Below are 19829 nucleotides of genomic sequence, written 5' to 3' on the forward strand. Positions count from 1 at the left end.
GGATCTCATGAGGTTGTGGGCCAGAATTCAGCATTCAAAGCAACAGTCATAAGATATCCTGATATCTGTTGGAGTGACGGTACAGCCTGGCACAAGCAATCCAGGAGGTTGCTCGATTATGTGGAAGACAACTTCCTTCTGCAAGTAATAGAGGAGCTGACAAGGAGAGGTGCCATGCTTGACCTCGTGCTCACCAACAGAGAAGGGCTTGTTGGAAATGTGACGCTCCAGGGCAGCCTTGGTTGCAGCGATCATGAGATGGTCAAATTTGAGATCCTCAGGACAGTGAGAAGAGTGTGCAGCAAGCTCACTGCCCTGGACGTCAGGAGAGCAGACCTGGGCCTCTTCAGGAACCTGCTTAGTAAGGTCCCATGGGATATAGGTCTAGAGGGCAGGGGGGGCCAAGACTCTTGGTTGATATTCAAGGATCACCTACTGCAAGCTCAGGAGTGTTGCATCCCAACCAGAAGAAAGTGCAGCAGGAGGGCCAGGAGACCTCCTTGGATGGATAAGGAGTTGCTGAGGAAAAATTGAAGGAAAAAAGAGGCTTATAAAAGGTGGAAGCAAGGACAGGTGGCATGGGAAGAATACAGGGATGTTGTCCGGGAAGTTAGGGACCAGGTTAGGAAAGCTAAGGCTCAGTTAGAATTAAACTTGGCTAGGGATGTTAAGGGTAACAGGAAGGGATTCTATAGGTACATAGCAAATAAAAAACAGACTAGGGACAACATAGGCGCCCTCTGGAAGCTGTCAGGAGAGCTACCTAGATTTGGAGAAGGCTGAGGTTCTTAATGACTTCTTTGCCTCAATCTTCACTGGCAAAGGCTCTGACCACACCACCTAAGTCTTGGAAGGCAGACACAGGGATTGTGAGAACGAAGACCTTAGGCCCACTGTAGGAGAGGATTTGGTTTGAGACCATCTTAAAAACCTGAACATGCACAAGTCCATGGGTCCTGATGAAATCCATATGCCGGTCCCAAAGGAGCTGGCGAATGAAGTTGCCAAGCCACTGTCCATCATATTTGAGAAATCATGGCAGTCAGGTGAAGTTCCCGATGACTGGAAAAAGGGAAATATAACCCCCATTTTCAAGAAGGGGAAAATGGATGACCCGGGGAATTACAGAGCAGTCAGTCTCACCTCTGCCTGGCAAAATCTTGGAGCAGGTTCTCCTGGAAGGCATGCTAAGGCACATGAAAAACAACAAGGTGCTTGGTGACAGCCAGCATGGCTTCACTAAGGGGAAATCCTGCATGACCAATTTGGAGGCCTTCTATGATGGGGCTACAGAACTGATGGACAGGGATAGAGCAGTTGATGTCATCTACCTGGACTTGTGCAAAGCGTTCGAAGCTGTCCCACACGGCATCCTTGTCTCTAAACTGGAGAGACATCAATTTGATGGATGGACCACTCGGTGGATAAAGAACTTGCTGGATGGCCACACACAAAGAGTTGTGGTCAGTGGCTCAATGTCCAGCTGGAGACCAGTAATGAGTGGTGTCCCTCAGGGATCGGTGTTGGGACCGGCCTTGTTCAATCCATCACTGACATGGACAGTGGGATTGAGTGCGCCCTCAGCAAGTTTGCCGATGACACCAAGCTGTGTGGTTTGGTTGATACACTGGAGGGAAGGAATGCCATCCAGAGGGACCTTGACAGTGAGGTGGGCTGATGCCAACCTTATGAAGTTTAACCATGCCAAGTGCAAGGTCCTACACCTGGGTCAGAGCAATCCCAGGCACAGCTACAGGTTGGGCAGAGAAGAGATTCAGAGCAGCCCTGCAGAGAAGGACTTGGGGGTGTTGATTGATGAGAAACTCAACATGAGCTGGCTTCAGTGTGCGCTCGCAGCCCAGAAAGCCAACCGTATCCTGGGTTGCATCAAAAGGAGCATGATCAGTAGGTCGAAGGAGGTGATCCTGCCCCTCTACTCTGCTCTCCCGAGACTTCACTTGGAGCACTGTGTACAGTTCTGATGTCTTCAACATAAGAAGGACATGGAACTGTTGGAACAAGTCCAGAGGAGGGCCACGAGGATGATCAAGGGGCTGCAGTGCCTCCTGTGTGAAGACAGGCTGAGAAAGTTGGGGCTGCTCATCCTGGAGAAGAGAAGGCTGTATGGAGACCTCATAGCAGCCTTCCAGTATCTGAAGGGGGCTTATAAGGATGCTGAGGATGGACTCTTCATTAGGGACTGTAGTGATAGGACAAGGGGTAACGGGTTAAAACTTAAGCAGGGGAAGTTTAGACTCAATATAAAGAAGAAGTTCTTTATTGTGAAGGTGGTGAGGCATTGGAATGGGTTGCCCAGGGAAGTTGTGAATGCTCCATCCCTGGTGGTGTTCAAGGCCAGGATGGACAGAGCCTTGGGTGACATGGTTTAGTGGGAGGTGTCCCTGCCCATGGCAGGCGGGTTGGAACTAGATGATCTTAAAGTCCTTTCCAACCCTAAACATCCTATGATTCTATGATTCTATGAAGAGGTTGATTTGCTGGAAGATGAGTAGGTGCTAATTAACATGTCCTCTGAGGTGTTTTTACTATTGTCATTATCTGATGCCCAGAAAAGGATGGTGGCCAGCTACAGAATCACTCAGATCAACAGATCCAGATTGTTGTCAGATATAAAAATTAAGTATAATGTTGATTCCCTGTTCATTCCCTATGCTTCACCACAGTCAGGATCAGTGGAACTTAGGAGTCCTAGCTCTCAGTCTCTATTGTTATAAAGTCATGCTTTCATCCATTCAGAAATCTTAAGAGACATTAACCACTGAAGTCCTCTTGATTCTTCCAAATCAGAGAACACAGAAAACAACAGATGAATAAACAAAACTGCCTGTAGAGAATGATTGGGCTTTCATTTGCTTCACTGGGAAGTTTTCAAGAAGTATCTACACATGGGCCAAATGAAGATATCTTCTTTTCATAATAACAAGCTCCTGGTCACCTAGAACATCAGAAACTCGAATCATCATAGGATACAAAACAATTCGATGGTAGGCTGAAGGATTTACTACACCACCAACTGTAGTGCATTCATACGTCACAGACTCAAATCCACAGTCTAGATTATCCAAATTGGCCTCTTTATTCATTTCTCCTGGAGATTTCTGAGGGGTTACTAGGTATCACTGCTTGTGTACATTTGTGGAAGACTCCAGTATTTCTGTGATGCTAATTAAAGGCAAATGGAGTTCTATTTAAAGAAGTGAAAAATGTAAATGTGAAGTTGCTTCAGTCAAGAGACCACAGAGAAGAGGGGAGGGAAACGTAATAAGGCTCTGAAAATCCCACTGCGGAAGACCTGCCTTACTGCCAGGCCAGGGGAAATGAATGAATTCTGAATGACTTTTTCCTGAATGCTGAAGTATTTTCAATATGAATCTAAAATAAAACCTTTAAACTAGACTTTAAAATATCACTGAACAGTTCAAGGAAGTTTCTGTGAATATAATAGACCATAGTGGGGATCAAAAATGTCAGATTCAATCCAAGAGTCTGTGCTACCACCACTGTAGCTCAAATAGTAGTATCCCTCAGGTGCTAGCTGTGTCTTGGTTATACGCTGCCTTTTCAGCACCAGCTGCCCAAAGCCAATATATAGATGGCCAAGGAAACAGGCACAGGTATCACTTTGAAAATTGCCTTCTTGAGGGCACAATAGCCTACCCAGGAACCTCCAAAATACTATTTTCTGGGGTTCTCAGAAGGGCTCAGATTTCTAGGAAGCCAGCAGCACAGAGGCTGTGTGTAGAGACACCAAGCTGTCACCTGACGTGTTTATTCTTGCTCTTCTTTCACTGCTCAGGCTAAATGTCAATCATCCTTTGGCATACACAAACTGGAAGATTGTCCTGGGTTCAGCAGTAGCAGTCATTTTTCTCCCTCTCAGGAGCTGGTACAGTGCTGTGTTTTTGACTTGCAGCCTGGGAACAGCATTGATAACACCGATGTTTTTAGTTGTTGCTCAGTAATGTTTACTCTGACCAAGGACTTTCTCAGTCTCATGCTCTGCCAGGGAGGAGGGAAAGTCAAGAGGAAGCAGACAGGACACGTGACCCAAACTAACCAAAGAAGTATTCCATACCACAGCACGTCATGCCCAGTATATAAACTGGGGGCAATTGCCTGGAAGGGCTAGATCCCTGCTCAGGTTGGGCTGGGTATCAGTCGGCGGGTGGTGAGCAGTTGTATTCTCTTTCCTTGTTATTTTCCTTATCGTTATTATTATTGGTGGTAGCAGCAGTGGTTTTGTGTTATACCTTAGTTATTGGTCTGTTCTTATCTCAACCGTGGGAGTTACATTCTTTCAATTCTCCTCCCCATCCCTCTGGGAGCAGGGGGAGGAAGGCGGGGAGTGAGCGAGAGGCTGTGTGGTTCTGGGTTGTTGGCTGGGCTTAAATCACGATGGTTCTTTTTGGCACCCAATGTGAGGCCCGAAGGGTTGAGATAATGACAGATCTGACCAGAGTTTGTCTAATTGTATTTGTGATAAGCATTTATTTTTTTGGATTAATAGTCACTCGTCACAATGCTCATTTATTGGCTCTAAAAGTTGTTGCTCTTGATCTTGAGTTTCAGCTTGTCGTACCTTACTTACAGCCAGTATTTGCTGTTTTAGTGTTTATTGGCTGGGGGCCTGGGCTAAGGTTCTTGTTTCGCTGTACTTTATGGTAATGACTTGTAATACAATAGAATCATTGATCATGAAACTGATTTGGCTTGCGTTCCCAGTGTGGTCACCACCTCTGTACTTTGGGAAGTATATAATAGAAGTGTTTAGCAATTACACATCTTTTTTCCCCTCCTCGGGTGGTCAGCCTATGAAGGAGACATTCTCTTACCTTCCCAGCCCACCCACCAGACTATTTACAGCATCATTTGAGAATTCTGATGAACGGCCTTTGGGTACCCTTGAGACCTGCTTGCTGATTGTGATGGGGATCAGCATGTTGGCACGCATACAGAGTGTGTTTTACCCACGACCATTTTGTCTGATCTCGAAAGTTAAGCAGAGTCAGTTTGGGTCTTGTCTAGGGTTGGACAATGATATGGGAGGACCAAGAGATTTTCCCCTAGGCTGGACACTCATGAGTGGCAGGGTGTTAATTGCCATAGCTTTGATGTGGTTCTGCTGAGGAGGCAGCTCTTGTGGTCTCTTTTGTTCAGTGAGAAGCAGACGTGGCAAGAAGGGGAGGAAAGGAAAGCCCTTTTCTCCCAAAAAGGGGTTGGTCAACTGAATCTCAGGGTCTTCCTCACAGGTCTGTCCCACTATTTTTCCCTTCCCATGATTAGTCCCTGATTCCTCTCTACACAGCTGCCTCAGGCTCCCTGCAAGCTCCCGCATCTCCTGCTTATGCAGGATGTAAGGCATTACACACTGTCCTCAGTTTCTCAAAGGCAGCTTCTAACCACAAGCGGTTTATAGTTGAATGTATATTTGCAAATTGATAATTTTGCATCATGTTCTAAGAGTCTGCTTAGCCCTGGGCACTACTGTGTTAGGAATGTTGTTAATTCCCCCATTGGCTCCTGAGCAGACACTGCAAAGACTGGAAGTAGAGCAGAGAGCTGGTATTGGCAACCTCAGAGGTCACAGCTGACAGCCTGTGGTGTGGTGTCAGAAGTGAAGTGGCAGAGGAGGACTTGAGGTCCTGGGGCCCTATGGACGAGCTGCTGCAGCCAGCCATGACATTCCCTTTCTTCCCATGCACTGCCTAATGAAAGGAAGAGTCTGACTTCTGGGACTGGAGTCTTTCCTTAGGATACAAATAACCACACTGCATTGTCACAGCTTTACTCTCAGTGGAGTAGTCCAGCACACCCTGTGTGCCATGCACAACATTCAGCCTCAGCAGGAAAGCACAGTTATCAGCTCTGCCCTATGCTGGCAGAGTATTCACTAGCTTTGCTGTCAGGTAACCTCCCAGACACAGGGAGGAACACAGGGACAAGTGCAACTCTTCCCCGCCAGCTATATAGCTGCTTTCCTACAGCAGCTACCATGCCCCCAGGCTGCAGTGCTACTTTTCCCCCAGAGATAAGAAAATATAGCAAGAAAGGGGAAATGTTATTCTAATCAGGGAAGCAACTAGGAGGACATGAAAGATGAAGGATACTAGGAAACAAAATGTAGTTCAGTCTTAGGAAGTCACGTTTGTATTGAACAGTGCTGGAGCTGGCTGGGAAGGGAAGAAATTGAATAGTTCATGCATTAATACTAGCTGGATAGTTATTGTGCAAAAAGGCTTGGAAATTCTCACTGATGAGAGAAGGTTTGATGTGTCACTGCAGAACATTAGCAGGGTGATTCATGTAAGTGAAATCTTCAAAACCAGGGTGTCATTCTTGTAGGAAGGACTGGGGGGAGGGATGGCATCCTGCATTACCCCCTTTAAAGTGATCAGTAGCTGGAGGACCGTGAAAATATGCAAACAATAAACTCCGGAAGGGATCCTGGGAGAGTGAGTGTCTGCTACAAAACACTGAATCAAACCAGTAAGTAGGATGAATTAGTCCAAAAGCATCTGCTATGGGGAACTTAAGTTTGGAAGATCTCAGGCAGCTGGTAGGAAAGCATTATGACTTTCAGAGATTTAACTTGACAGCTATCTATTTGGAGACTCAGTCTAACAGTTAATAATACATTAACTCTAGGATTACAGGTTGTTTATTGCTTAAGGCTTATAGGGTCTGGTTACGTTTGTTATGAACAAACAAAGGGCAGTTGTAATTAGCAATATTTATATTTGGAGCTTCACAGTACTGAATATCTCATTATGAATGAATGTTATGAGATTTCTACCAGAGTTGAATGTGTCCACATACGAGGAAAAAAAAAAGCTTGAAAATCAGAAGCTGTTTAAGAAGTTTGCTAAATGGGCAAAAAGCCATGGCCTGGAGTCAAGAGCAAGGATAACTTTGGCAGAAAGCTCAGGGTGGTTGAGAAAGGAAGCCCATGACAACAGGTTTCTGAAGCACAAAGGGCTATAAAGAAGCAGTGAACTGTTGCGTGGGGACAACCATAGCATATGGCTTCTAACACAGCACATGGCTGTCTGGATATTGGCAGCTTTTGCACAGGCCATCAGGCCTTTCAGGGAGATCTGCTGCAGAAGTCCATCCTCTAGGAGGATGACCCTGGCTGAATGACAGGGGTAACCCATGCAACAGCAGCATAGGGCTGCCCTCAGAAAGTTAAGTTACTTTCAGCCTTCCATCCAAATTGTGGCACTTGAAAAAGAAGTATTTTCTTTGGTGTCCCTTGAGAAACTGCAGTTTCCCCTTTGCAAATGATGAGCCCGTGTTTGAAACAAAACCATTTTTAACAGAAGGAGGAAAGGAACATTAATTTAGGGGAAAAGATAACCCAATAGCAGCAACAAATCAATTGTTCATCTGTGCAAATAACATGTGGAACATCTGCCTACACACTAACCTCCAGTGGTCTTTCATTTCCCTCTTCTCAGCTGTCTGATTGACCAACAAAGAATGCCCTTTCACAGGATGCTTTCCTCCCACACTTCGCTTTTTGATGTCCCAATCTCAGCCTAGCATCATTAGCTGGTAAAGTCCAGTGTCTGGACTCAGGCAGGTTCATCTCCCCTAAGGAGAAACGGCATTGTATTTCTGTGACAGGGCTCCTATGCTATTTGTCCCTGAATGATGATATTCCAGGTCATGGTTACAACAGAAGCTGCCCTCTGCCAGGCTGTCCAATCCTACACAGCAACTTCTACCTGTAGTTGTGATAATCTGCATAAAGCGTAAAAAAGGGGAAGACACAACAGTTCTGCAGGGTTTCACAGCACTCATCAGGCCTGACTGTTTCCATCTAGCTCCAGAGGTGGGATGAGCTGCTCAGGACTCAATATGATCAGGTTATTAGGTTGCATGATGGGACCCCAGTTTACCAAAACCATCTCCACTCTCTTTGCAAAGACTGTATATTTAAAATTACCTTCTAGTCTGGCAGACATACAAACCAGGTTAGTTATTTAATTTCCTTTTGGAGTAAAGGTTATGATGACCATATGAGGTTCTCATTCAGAAAAGATTGATGTGGGACTGTGCACAGCTGGCAGTTAAAAACCCATTAATTACCCCAAACTGAAAACAGCAATGCAAGCAAAACTACAAAGCCTAAAAAGCCTGAAACCGTTTGTTTCTGTGTTGTCTTCCAACTGCAAAAAGCCTAGAGGGCCTGAGAAACCTTGGCTGAATCTGTTGGAGCCCGGCCCTACTCTCCTGTAAGGAAAAGGGAAATCAGCTTTGATGTCATCCTAATTAGTATGGGTGCCATGAGCCTCAGAGCTGGTGGGGCCTGGTGGGAGCACTGCTTCAGCAGCCAGGCACAGCATGGGCTGAGCAGGGCCTTTGCCATAACTTTGAAAGGGAAAAAAGGGAAGCAAAGCCCCCATATAACCAAAACATCTTGCTAATGTAATGCGATGGCCCTCATCCCCATAAAGCCCAGCTCCCTTTCTGATCCTCAGTGGGGAACCTAATACATCTGCGGTGCTCCTTCTCCGAAGCTGGGGAGTTGTACATGGAAAAGACACAGGTGTGCTCTGTGTGGGATTTGGGGATTGGTATTTTTACAGTACTGTTTTGCAAGATGTTTCACTTCAGATCAGCTTGTACTCGCACCAGTTTCTCTTGTGCAATTACTGCCAAGTTGGGCTAAAAGTTCGCAAACATGCACGTTCACTGGGATTTCAGCTATGTCCAGGCCAGAGCCATAATTCTCTCCACCTCCTAGGTTAGGGTTTGATAGGGCAATTAAGATATGGGGACTCTTCACAACCAACTCTGCCCTCTTGGGTGAAAATTACTAGGTTTGGTTTATGTGAACTTCTTTATGCTTATGAACAATTCACCTTATAGATACTCCTTTCTGAAAGAGTTAAAGAGGAAATTGTTCCTCTCCATACAGGGATTTTTTTGAGACTTATTTAATCTAGAATTCTGAGACTTTATGAGTGTCTACAATGATGTGAATAAGTTGGCTTTTTTTAGTAGAAGTGAAAAATTCATCAAATTCTATTAGCACGCATTTGTTTCAGATGTGCTCGGTACCTTTTTATTTTCCTTGTTTGAATACTTTATGGTACATATTAGCTAGCAAGAATGATAGGTGAAACAGGTGACATTTGGAATGATTATGAGAGAATTCTCATCAAAAGTAAGTTTGGAATTAAAAAGCATTGGAGTTGGCATTGGAAAACTCTTAGTATAAGACTGTCATCTAATCAGGGAACAGAAAGCTATCATTTGATATGCACTATCAATCAATATTAACCAATACAGCTCAACAAAGAGTGTGGAATGCTGCTGTAAATTTCTCTTGAACAAACTATAAATCAAGAATATATGCTTAAATTATATGACAAATTCTAGCAGTGAATTACATTGAGGTGAAAAACTTTTATATTGTTTGCCAACAATTCACAAAACAAGAGCTAAAGCATTGTAGTCATTGTGGAAAACAAGCCCAGTTCTATTAATTTTGTAAATAGCTTTGCAATTGCAATTACACTTTCTGAAACATAGTATCCATTTTTGGAGATAAGTAATTTTGATTCAAGCTAAAAGCCCTTCATTCTTTTACAAATGATTGATCTGTGCATGGCAATGTTCCAGAGCTCAGATAACTGCCTTGTTGAATGCATATTGCATGAATATTAATCTAACAATATATGCTGATGGCCACGTGGCTGTAGAAATTATCACCTTCTCATATAGACAGGAAAAATAAAATACAAAAATGACATCCAGCGTTTGCTGAAGTTGTGAAAGCCATAAAAATGGATGTAACATCAACAAGCTTTTAATGCTATAAGAAGTTCTTCCGGTGCCAAGAGGCATGCCTGGGGATCACAGCCTTGCTCCTAGTCATCTCGTAGCATCCTCAGCATCTCTGTTAGACTGTTTATACAGCACATGAATAGAAGTGCTTGCCTCAAGATGGACTCCAACAAGCTGCTCTGCTGTGAGAAGATGAAGACATGCAACAGCAAACCCTAGCAAAAGGTGCACATGTCTAAAGCCTGTTCTTTCTTTGGACTTGAGCATTCAGGAAGGCTCTTCCTTTCTGGAGACAGGCTGTTGAGTCTCCCTTGTTTGTGAAAGCCACATTCAAGCTTCTGAATAGCAGGATGCTCTGGGTAGCTTCCTCCCATGCTTTTTTTTGGATGCTGACTATTAAATACATCATGACTAACTGGGACCTTAGACCACACCTTTTCTGCTTTCTGGAGAGCTGAAGCACACAAAGAGAGCATCAAGTGCCACTTTTCCCTCTCCCATTTGATGCCTGAATCCCTGAAATGAGGCACTGGTGCTGGTAGAAAAAGCACCCTGGGGAACCTCCACTGCAGAAAGTCCTGCAGATCCAACTGGGGCTGGGAGAGAGGCTTCTCTGGGATGACACAGAAGCAGATACCAGACTAGAAAAAGGTGATGTTCAAACCATAAAAGTTACAGCTTTCAGGTGCTTACAGAGTAAAGGTAATGTGGCTTATGAAGACCTGAGTTTTGGAAGTAGCATTTCAATGCTTGTGTGGATATAGCCCTCTGCTTTCTAGAAAATAAAAGGATTTTTTTGTTTGAATTCAGGGGTAACCCATTAAAGGAAAGATAACCTTGATCTTACAACTAAAACAAAGGGAAGAAGAAAAAGTTTTCTGGTTAGGAGTCCCATTATACCTGGCTCACTACCTTTCAGGGCAGATGTTCGCACACCTCAGGCAAGATGAGAAAAGTTCATAGAGAAAGGCCTAAACTTTTCTTAGTCACTGAGTCGGTAAAAAGGTTTAACAGAAGCATACAGCCTGAGTATGTTAAGTTCTTTGTGCAGTCAAGGCATCCTAGTTTATTCCCACAAAAAAGTCTACATATCAGTCAGAGATGACTTGTCTTTCTTCCTTCCTTTGGCTGAACTAAATTGCCTTAAGGTCTATCAATGCTGTTCATGATAGCTCTGCTGCAGGTATGTGTGCTTGCCATTAATGTGAAGCACCTAGTATGTGAAGGTTTCCTTAGCTAAATGAAGCAAACTTTTCACAGAAAAAAGCTTCTTCAAAAGTTTTTATCTTCATGACAGAGCCTCTTTAATAATATTTCAGAAGCAGAACCGATAATTTAAAAGTACTTTTGAGATACCAAGTTAAATGTTTTTCCTGCACAAGTGCTTTAATGGGCATGCAAATAGTGATGGGACAGCCCTTTAATATTTTATAAAATAAAAATTCACATTGCAATTCGTGGAAGTTTTGACCTGAGCAGTATGGGGAAAAAAGGCACAGAAGAAATTTTAGCTTACACTGAGAAAGAAATAAGGTATCTCTTCCTCTGTTGTGTGGGCCCCTCATATCAAAATATCTTTTCCTGAGATTTTGCTCCAGATTGCTGCTATGTGTCAGCTATCCCTGCTGGTCTGACATGAGGAATCCTCTTCACTGCTTCCAGGAGTGAACCAAGGTCTCTCTGCTTGAGGGAAAAGCCGAAGAAGAAACTGGTTTGAGGTTATCCAAGTCAAAAAATAATCGCAAGGCTGTTCCACATACCTGAGTTAGGACATCAGTGCCCTGAGAGGTAAAGGGTGAGTTAAATCCTCACCCTACAGGCTTCAGAGAATTAGGATATATCCAAAATTGCAGAAATTATTTAAAATACAAATATAGCAGCTAAAATACAGCAGAGAAAACAGAACAATAGGTATCTGTCCGGGACAATCTTTTTTTCTGTACACACACATGGCAAATGCAGAGTTTTTAAACATAAATGTGGTTAAAATTAATATTTTAAATATATTTTAACTAGATTTGCACAAGAAAAGATTTGGTGTTAAGACAACACAGGAAAGCTCAGTTGCTAGACACTGCCCCTCGCTTAATGAGTATATTGTGACAGCTTCAATTCTGAAGCAAAATTGTATCAATTTTAAAAGAGTTTTTAAAAAAGGGAATGAAAGCCCTAACAGCAAGCAGCTATTAGCTCTCTAGGCAAGGGCTTCAACACTGGTGACATTTTACCTTTGCAACTGAAAACAACGTTGACAAGTGCTAAGGGTATGTTGATGTGCATATCCTTTTCTCCTTGGCCCTCTCCACATCTGCCTGGGGAAGGAGCAGTGAAGTTTTCAAGAGCCTGGCAGTGTCCACCGCATTGTCTGAGAACCCAGACAGTGCTGATTGTTTTAGACATATCAGCTTTCTGTGTGGGAGTTATCACTGAGGTCATTTACGGCTCTTATGTCATTAGACACCATCAGCATGATGGGAGAGTCTGCTTTATGACTGCTGGTGGATTTACATTAGACTTGTTAAGCATGCAGGTCCCCTGTGTGATTATTCAGATGAGCAACCAGGTAATTCATTCCTGTTTTAAACATCTAGATATGGAGCAGAGCATCCAGACTATTGCTGATATTTGTATTTGCAGCTGCTTGTAATGGGCTCACTCATTACTGCTCAGGCAGTACCATTAGTGGGTAAAGTGTATTACTGACGCAAAGGCACACTTGCCCTGAGGAGCCTACAGTCAAAAGCTGACACCAGGATACTGAAAGCTATAGATATTCAAAAAGCACAGGAATGAGAGAATGAGGGCTATAACACAGAAAGATTATGAGATATGCTTGTTATGCTCACCCCTTGCTAGCACCTTTTTTTTTCAGTCTATGCTGACACCTAACCCGAACAATCTTGTGAAAGAATCATGTTCTGAATTCATATAGCTCCTTGTGATAAGCTGTTGATGTGCTAGTGGTATTTTTAAGATACAGAGGAGACATGTCAGAGAAATGGGAGCCCAATTGCACTCCAGATAGAATATTCTAATCAGTGAGCAGCTTATCACCACACTTACGGGCAGCAAATGCTCCACAAATCCCAGGGGATGTCAGATGAAAATCCCCATCATTACAGACATAACTTTCTTGATAAGCCTCCTCAACAACATGAGCTATTGTTTATACTGAGAAGCATGCTGAGGTTCAGTGGAAAGGTGTGCAGAGCTCTTTCCCTCAAACAAATGAAGCGCTGGATTTGTGGGTGAGGAGCAGACCTGCTGGCATTCACAGCTCTTATTCTATTCAGTCGTCACAGCAAATGATACCCTTTCATTTTCCCTTCCTGCACTTCATAATACAAAAGAAAAACTTAAACCTAAACCAGCTATTTTTATTTTGATTAAATCTTTCTTTCCCCTCTCCAGATGTTACATGCTAGGGCATGACATTAACCCAAAACAAAAGTGAGCAACCGGAAGCAAGTGTGCCATTAGCTCAACTCAGTGTCTGATGTGCTTATTTTCAGTGGATCTGTGAAGCAGGCAGACAAGCAGAATCTTTTCTTCACATACGACTTGCAGAGCTCCAGTGAGCAGGTACCATATGAAACATCCAGTGAAAACAACTTCAGCAAGGCATGCTACATTTTTTTCTTTATAAGCACAGGTACAGTTGATCGAAACCTCACTCGATGAAAGAGACTCATCAGAGACAAAATTAAGATAATTGCATCGTAACTACAAATTGTCAAAGAGACGTTTTATAACACAATTTAGCTGAATTAGATACTATTGACCTCAGAGTGGTTTACCAAGGAAGGAGAAATAAATTAAGATATACGACCACACTGAAGGCAAATGGCAAGCTGTATTTTACGAATTCTTTTCAACTTCTTCAAGATTAGGTGGGATGCTTTGTTTTACAGTCACCAAAATGAAAAGTTCAGACTTTTCAGCTCTGTCATATATGACCACAGCAGAGCCAGAAGCTTCACAGAGTGGTATTGTATGGCTTTGTCCATGCCAGTGGCCCAGGCCAAGGCATGGGTCTGTGTGTTTGCCTGGGATCATCCATCCATACTGGAATTTCTATGGCAAGGTCCCTGAGAGGGTTTTGGCCTGTGCTGGGTAGCAGTCCTCCCAGGTTTCAGACAAAGCCTGAAGGTTAGTGAAGGTGAAAGACATGCCCAAATGCAGACCAGATGTGGCCAATGTTTTGAAAAGGAGTTTAGCCATATGGATTAGAGGAGTGCTGTGTCAGTGGACCTCAGGGCCAGTGAACGATCCCTATCTACTAGTATGGATGTACTTTGCAATATGAGACAGAGAAAGGGCAACAAACTGTATTCTGCTCCAAAACAGAAGATCCAGTAAATAGCAGTGGTAACTGGACTCTGGCTATTTTATTGTGGCTATTTTACAGTGCTCTACTCTGGTAAAACATCTCAGCAGGCATGACTAATGTGGAAATACTGGCTTTCTTTGGGCTAGTTCCTGGATGTGCAGAAGGATGTGGCATGGAGAGGCATGCAGACTCGTCAGATACAAGCCAGCTTGCACCTGGAGGTGATGTAGCTCATCCATGGTGCTGCAGCTCATGGGAACAACCTTAGCTGTTAAATACTAACAGCATCCATGTTAGCTTGGTCTCTGCTAGCTGGGGGAAAATGACCATGTGGTGCAGTGCCCCATCATCATGTCCTTTCCCAGGCTTTTGTGTTAGCAGGGAGGTGACTTAGGCATTTGCACACTGAAGAGCATTGGGGTTAAAGGGGGCTGACCAAAGGGTTTACCTGCTATTGAAGCACAAATGATAGATAACAGGAATCACTAACAATGAAAATTAACTGAGCATCAATCAACATGAAAGTCCAACTCACCTTGAAACAATGCCTCAAACACAGGCAAAACTGAGATGTCCTCTGCCACCTATAACTTCATTAAACCAGTGAGGTTTTCCACTGAGTGTACTTGTCAAATACACAACAAACCCTTACTGAGTTCTCTGCTACTTTCAATAAGTGGCACCTCTTGGGACCTGGAATCTGCTGACACAGATGTTATAAAAGACTTTTTGTAGGATTGACGGCAAATAAAATATTCTGCTGCTTATTGCAAGCCTTTTGACGGCATGATTATGGGTATCCTTGCTCCAGGCTTCCTGTCTGATTCCCACCTGACAGACAGCCTCACAGATTTTATGCATTCAACATATGCATTCGCACTCTACCCCGTATTTCAGCATAAATCCAGGAATGAAACAGGCATCAGGTGACTGTCTATTCTGAATCTGTTGTACAGCTTTTAACATTCCTGTCTTTTCTGTATTGGTACAGAAAGTCTCACTTTTGCCTCTCAGCTTTCTGAAACAGAAATAAAGGGCTGTATCACAAACATCAGAAACAAGAGATAAGAATCATGACTGAACCAGGGTGCTGTGTGTGTATATTAGTGTGAACAACTCAACATTATGTTTTTATTAAAGGTAGCTTAAAAGGTAAGGAAGAGAAATTAGAAAACCAGAGACTTCTCTTCATAAAACTAAAGCTTTAGGTTGAACACTAAAACACCTAAGGCTTTATAAAGCCTTCCATTTCTTTTATTTTCAAGGTGCTCTGAGAACAAAAGGCACTTAATAGAAATACACTGCTTTTTAAATGGTAGTGGCCAATGACAGACAATAACAACTTAAGGAAGGACAAAGAGTGCTTTTCTGTGAAAAGACAAGAACACCTCTGAAAAAAAAACAGGACAATCTGATTTCTATGTGCTTATTTCAGCAGAACGTTCCAGTGTTAAAAATCTCCACTAAATTTCCATAGAGGAGTTATACCATTTATGGTCACGGACACCATCTTTAGCTTTGACTTGAAGCACACTAAGCTACTTTTGCCTTATCCTTTGTAACATTAACTGTGCAGTGAAGTATTCTTAGCCTCCTCTTAGCCAGCGCTATTCTAGCAGTCAGCTTTCTACTATGTATCTCTCTTATCACATGCTCAGCTTTTTTTTACTTTCTATAGCTATTGCATCTTGATACCACTCTCATTTGTTGAACCTCTATCCTAGCTTTCAAAAATCCCTCTCTTTTCAAAAGAACCTTTGTACCTTGTCTAATCATCACCTACCACAGGTTCCTCTTAGAGCAACAAATTTCAGTGCTGATATGCAAAGTGAAACACTCAGATTCCTGTTACACTTGCACAACCTGTTGAGATCCGAGGAAGTTGTACTGGTGTAACAAAGGTGAGTTCAGCTCATTATATTTGCAGTCCCAAAACCTTCCTTGCTATTTCTCTGAAGTGTATATCCTCAGACATCTTTCTTGCTCCCACATGCCATGGAGCCCTAGGGAGCAATTCCTTAGCATGGGTGCTGCTTAAAGTCAGCAGCTAAGAATGCAGTATAGAGGCTTTGCTTCTTCTGATCTTGTCCCTAATAAAACTCATATCTCTGCATTTGTAGTTACTTTCTCCTGGGTAATGTAAAAGCCTGATGACTGAGACTGTAGTCCTGACAACTTCTAGTAGAAGGTTTCAAAAATAGTGCCATTACACCAATGTTACTTTTAATGTAAGTGGCATGTAAAAGACAAAATATTGTAATATTGCATCCTAAGCCTGCAGAGAGCAGGGATAGATTCCCTTAAATCATACTGAAATCTGTAGTATTACTGTAAAAGGGGTGGAAAAATCCAGCTAAATTTTGACCTTTCAGAAACCAATGGATAAGCTAAAGAACTGCCTGAATATGTGGTCTGAAAGTGACAAGTAACATGTAATTCACAGTTCCCAGTTTATTTATTTCACCTGTACTATATGGTACTTGCTAATGTAGACAACAGCTTTTCTAAATAAGAGCATTATTTAGGAGAGCTGATGTACAAGCATGGTTCAGGAAGCCCTGAACTCGTGATTATCTACATCTGTGGAAAAGGGCTTTACCCATGCTATTCCCACCTATGTTTGTGCAAATGAAGGCAATAACAATCCCTCACCTTCATCATGAGGGAACATATCACTCCATGAGGATGAAAAGGGAGAAGCTGTTGAGATTTCCTAGCTCTGAAAAATCCAAAATGAAACCCACATTTCTGCATTTTAAAGAACACTGCAATACCTCCATGGAAATAGCATTGCCATGCAGTAAGTAAAAGGTGGGGTGAAAGGATAATATCTCTGCTTCTAGGCTCCAGTGTTTCTTTCAAGTGATGAAGTACATCAGACACTTCATCCTATGTAAGCATGTTAGGCTGAGAAGGACAACTGAGCATCAATTAACAAACATGTTGGACTTACAGTGAATGAAATAAGGACCAAAAGAGCAGAACAGAAGTTAGTCACAGAGGACTAAGGTGCTTTACCAGGCCGTAGTTATCATCAATATGGCACAGGGTTATAGCCCAATAGGTAGAGCAAACAATAGCAATTTTGCTAGTCATCACTGCTTGGTATAATGGCATGAGGAATGACCAGCAGTGCATGGGTTTTTAAGGCATCAAAGTACATTTGTACAGCAGGGATACAGTGCAACATCTCTCAAGAAGTACCACCACAGGGGTTATCAGAAGCAGGTTCCCTCACAAAGAAAGCATCCAGGTGCTGCAGTGAGAAAACCCAGACCTACATCACTGTCTCCATGGGAGTCCTAGGCCTGGAAAGACTCCACTGCAGAGATCCTCCGATGTGAAACCCCAGTGCTGATGGCTACCAGGCCCAGAAGGTGTTTGCCACAAACAGGGGGTCTCTTGGGTGGAGAGTCACAATTAAAAGGCAAAACAAATATCCGTGCATACAGCCTCCCAGAAACATTGGCACCTCTCAAAACCGACAAGACAAGGAGGCAGCACAGAAAACCAAGTGTAAATGAATTTCATTTTGCAGGGAAGCAGCAATGGCCAGAACACAGTGGCTAGCCCTGAACTCTTCCTTCAAAAGCGGAAAGACCTGCTGAAGAGCAAAATCACAAATGTCCAATCCTGTTAAGTGAGCTCACAGCAGGAGTAATTTTTAAAGTGAAAAGCATGCTCACTGTTCAGAGATACAAGCACGAGAATGGCAGGGGAATCTACAAAAAGAGAGAGGTGGTGAAGAGAGACAGCAGGAAATCAAACTCCACTCAGAACAGCAACCTGCAAAGTTCCAGGGCAGTCCAGCCTGCAAAATAACAAATAAACTTCCCCAGGATGAATAAACCACTAAATGCACTGGTAGGAAAAGAATGAGTTGTATCTACAGGTAGCTTATGGCCCTTTTAAATGGTAGCAGTTAGAAGTCTGAATGTGAATACAATCCTTGGTTTCTTTCTGTAATTCACATTATATATGCTTTTGTAATAGCAACATGGAACAAGGAGTTTGGCTGCTCAGGAAAATCGTTATATTTCAAATAACCTACATCACCAACATAGTTTTTTCATTTTTTTTCTGATATGTTCATCCTTTCCGGAGTGGGTATCAATTATAGACCCAAATAACTGCAAATCAGACACCCTTGCATTGCATTACATTTATACTTATGTATAGTAAGTGAAGCCAAAAATTATTGTAATTTCTATCTTAGTCAGAAGGTGTCTGTTTAAGAAAATATTTTTAATTTGTAGGTGTTCTCACTGCCCACTTTCATTACTTAGGTGTAAAAATTGCTTCATTGCTTTCACATGGAGTATTAGCAATGAGTTGCCTATATTTTAGCTTTGAAATAGCTGCGACATTCATTTTAGGATTATCAAGCTTTGTTCCAGACAGGTGAAATAAGCATTTTTATTTTAGATTTGTTTTTCAACTTTATTGCCTTCACCAGGTTCAGAGGTAGCTACTGTACTTTTTTTCAAAATTTGAGATTGTCTAAATTTATTAGAGATAGGATCTTTGACTGGTCAGGCATGGCACATGGCCGTAAGGACTCAATTAGGAATTTAAAGCCACTGCTCAGAACAAGAAAGGTGGGTTGATTTCATTAGTATTGGCAGGCAGGTCACTGAGAAGTTTACCACAGGAAGAAGTCATTTAGATAGTAAATCCTCACTGGTGTTTACTAGGTAAGCTTTAATTCCTGTCCAAAAGAAAAAGGAAGGATTTCTTCTGTTTCCAGTAATGAAGGTGGCTTTTAGGATTTAATGCAACCATATTTGGATTATAGGATGGTCAGCAGTTTCACTAGGAAACTTTGGACAAACCTGCCTAGGCAGTAACTTTCAGTAAGTACAGCACTGCCATGTCACGTCTGCTTCAAGTGCTTATTTCAGTAGTGGATGAAACATCAGGATTGCAAGGCAGATATGTGCTTGCTACAGGTATTTGTGAATTCTTCTAAAGGCTTGTCTTGATTTAATGGTAGAGAACTGCATTTATCTTACTGCCTCCAATTAACTTGTGCAAATTGCTTAGTAATCCAAAATTATTAAAATGTTCAAAATAATGACTTTGAATTTTTATTGTGGGCCGTTTTATTTATGGCCAGTTAGAGAATAATTCTGGCAGGGAAAAAGTTGTGTGATGGTATTTTCTCAGTTCCCACAGGTGTGGTACTTTAGGTCGGTGTATGTCTCTAGGTGTCCTCTTCCATGAATACACTGTGGGCAGCCGACCAAGCATGTCCCCACAGTGTCTGGCATGGTCACTAGCAAGATACTTAGCAGTCTGTTAACAAGGATTCTACAGAGTTGACCGAAGTGGGGTCAAGTCAAGAATAAATCCCTCCTGTTGTGAAACCCAGCAAAGCCACTGTGGCAGTGACTGGGAGTAGCAAATGCTTTACTGATTTCTAGTCAGTGGAGCTACATATTTCAGGACACCTGCAGGCACACTTGGACTCTTCCTTCTAACTGTTCCCCTTCGTGTTACTGCTGCCTTAGCTACAATAGCTGTCAATTTTCTGCTGCAGATGGCTAATCTGCTACTGCTGCCCTGCAGCAAAACCCAGAGAAGAGCTGATTTTTTCCCAAGAGTGATTTTCCAAGTAGCTAAAACAAGCACCCCAATTTGGGGAATTTTTAGGAGGGTTGCAAGCACAATCTATTGAGGTGGT

General features: G+C 42.7%; 1 long non-coding RNA gene across 1 annotated transcript in view; it reads left to right on the top strand.

Annotated features, from left to right (window-relative positions):
- Window positions 1–19244, top strand: part of LOC133269873 (uncharacterized) — a 70445-nt gene extending 51201 nt beyond the window's left edge. Inside the window, exons 3-4 of the long non-coding RNA XR_009743581.1 lie at window positions 15935–16047; window positions 18942–19244. This is a non-coding gene — a long non-coding RNA (uncharacterized LOC133269873). The remainder of the gene's footprint in view (window positions 1–15934; window positions 16048–18941) is intronic.
- The last annotated feature ends 585 nt before the right edge of the window (window positions 19245–19829 follow it).

The sequence above is a fragment of the Pezoporus flaviventris genome, unplaced genomic scaffold, assembly GCF_033815535.1.
Source record: "Pezoporus flaviventris isolate CSIRO_AGI_PZ_B2104156 unplaced genomic scaffold, CSIRO_AGI_Pfla_v1 ptg000016l, whole genome shotgun sequence".
NCBI classification, from domain to species: domain Eukaryota; kingdom Metazoa; phylum Chordata; class Aves; order Psittaciformes; family Psittacidae; genus Pezoporus; species Pezoporus flaviventris.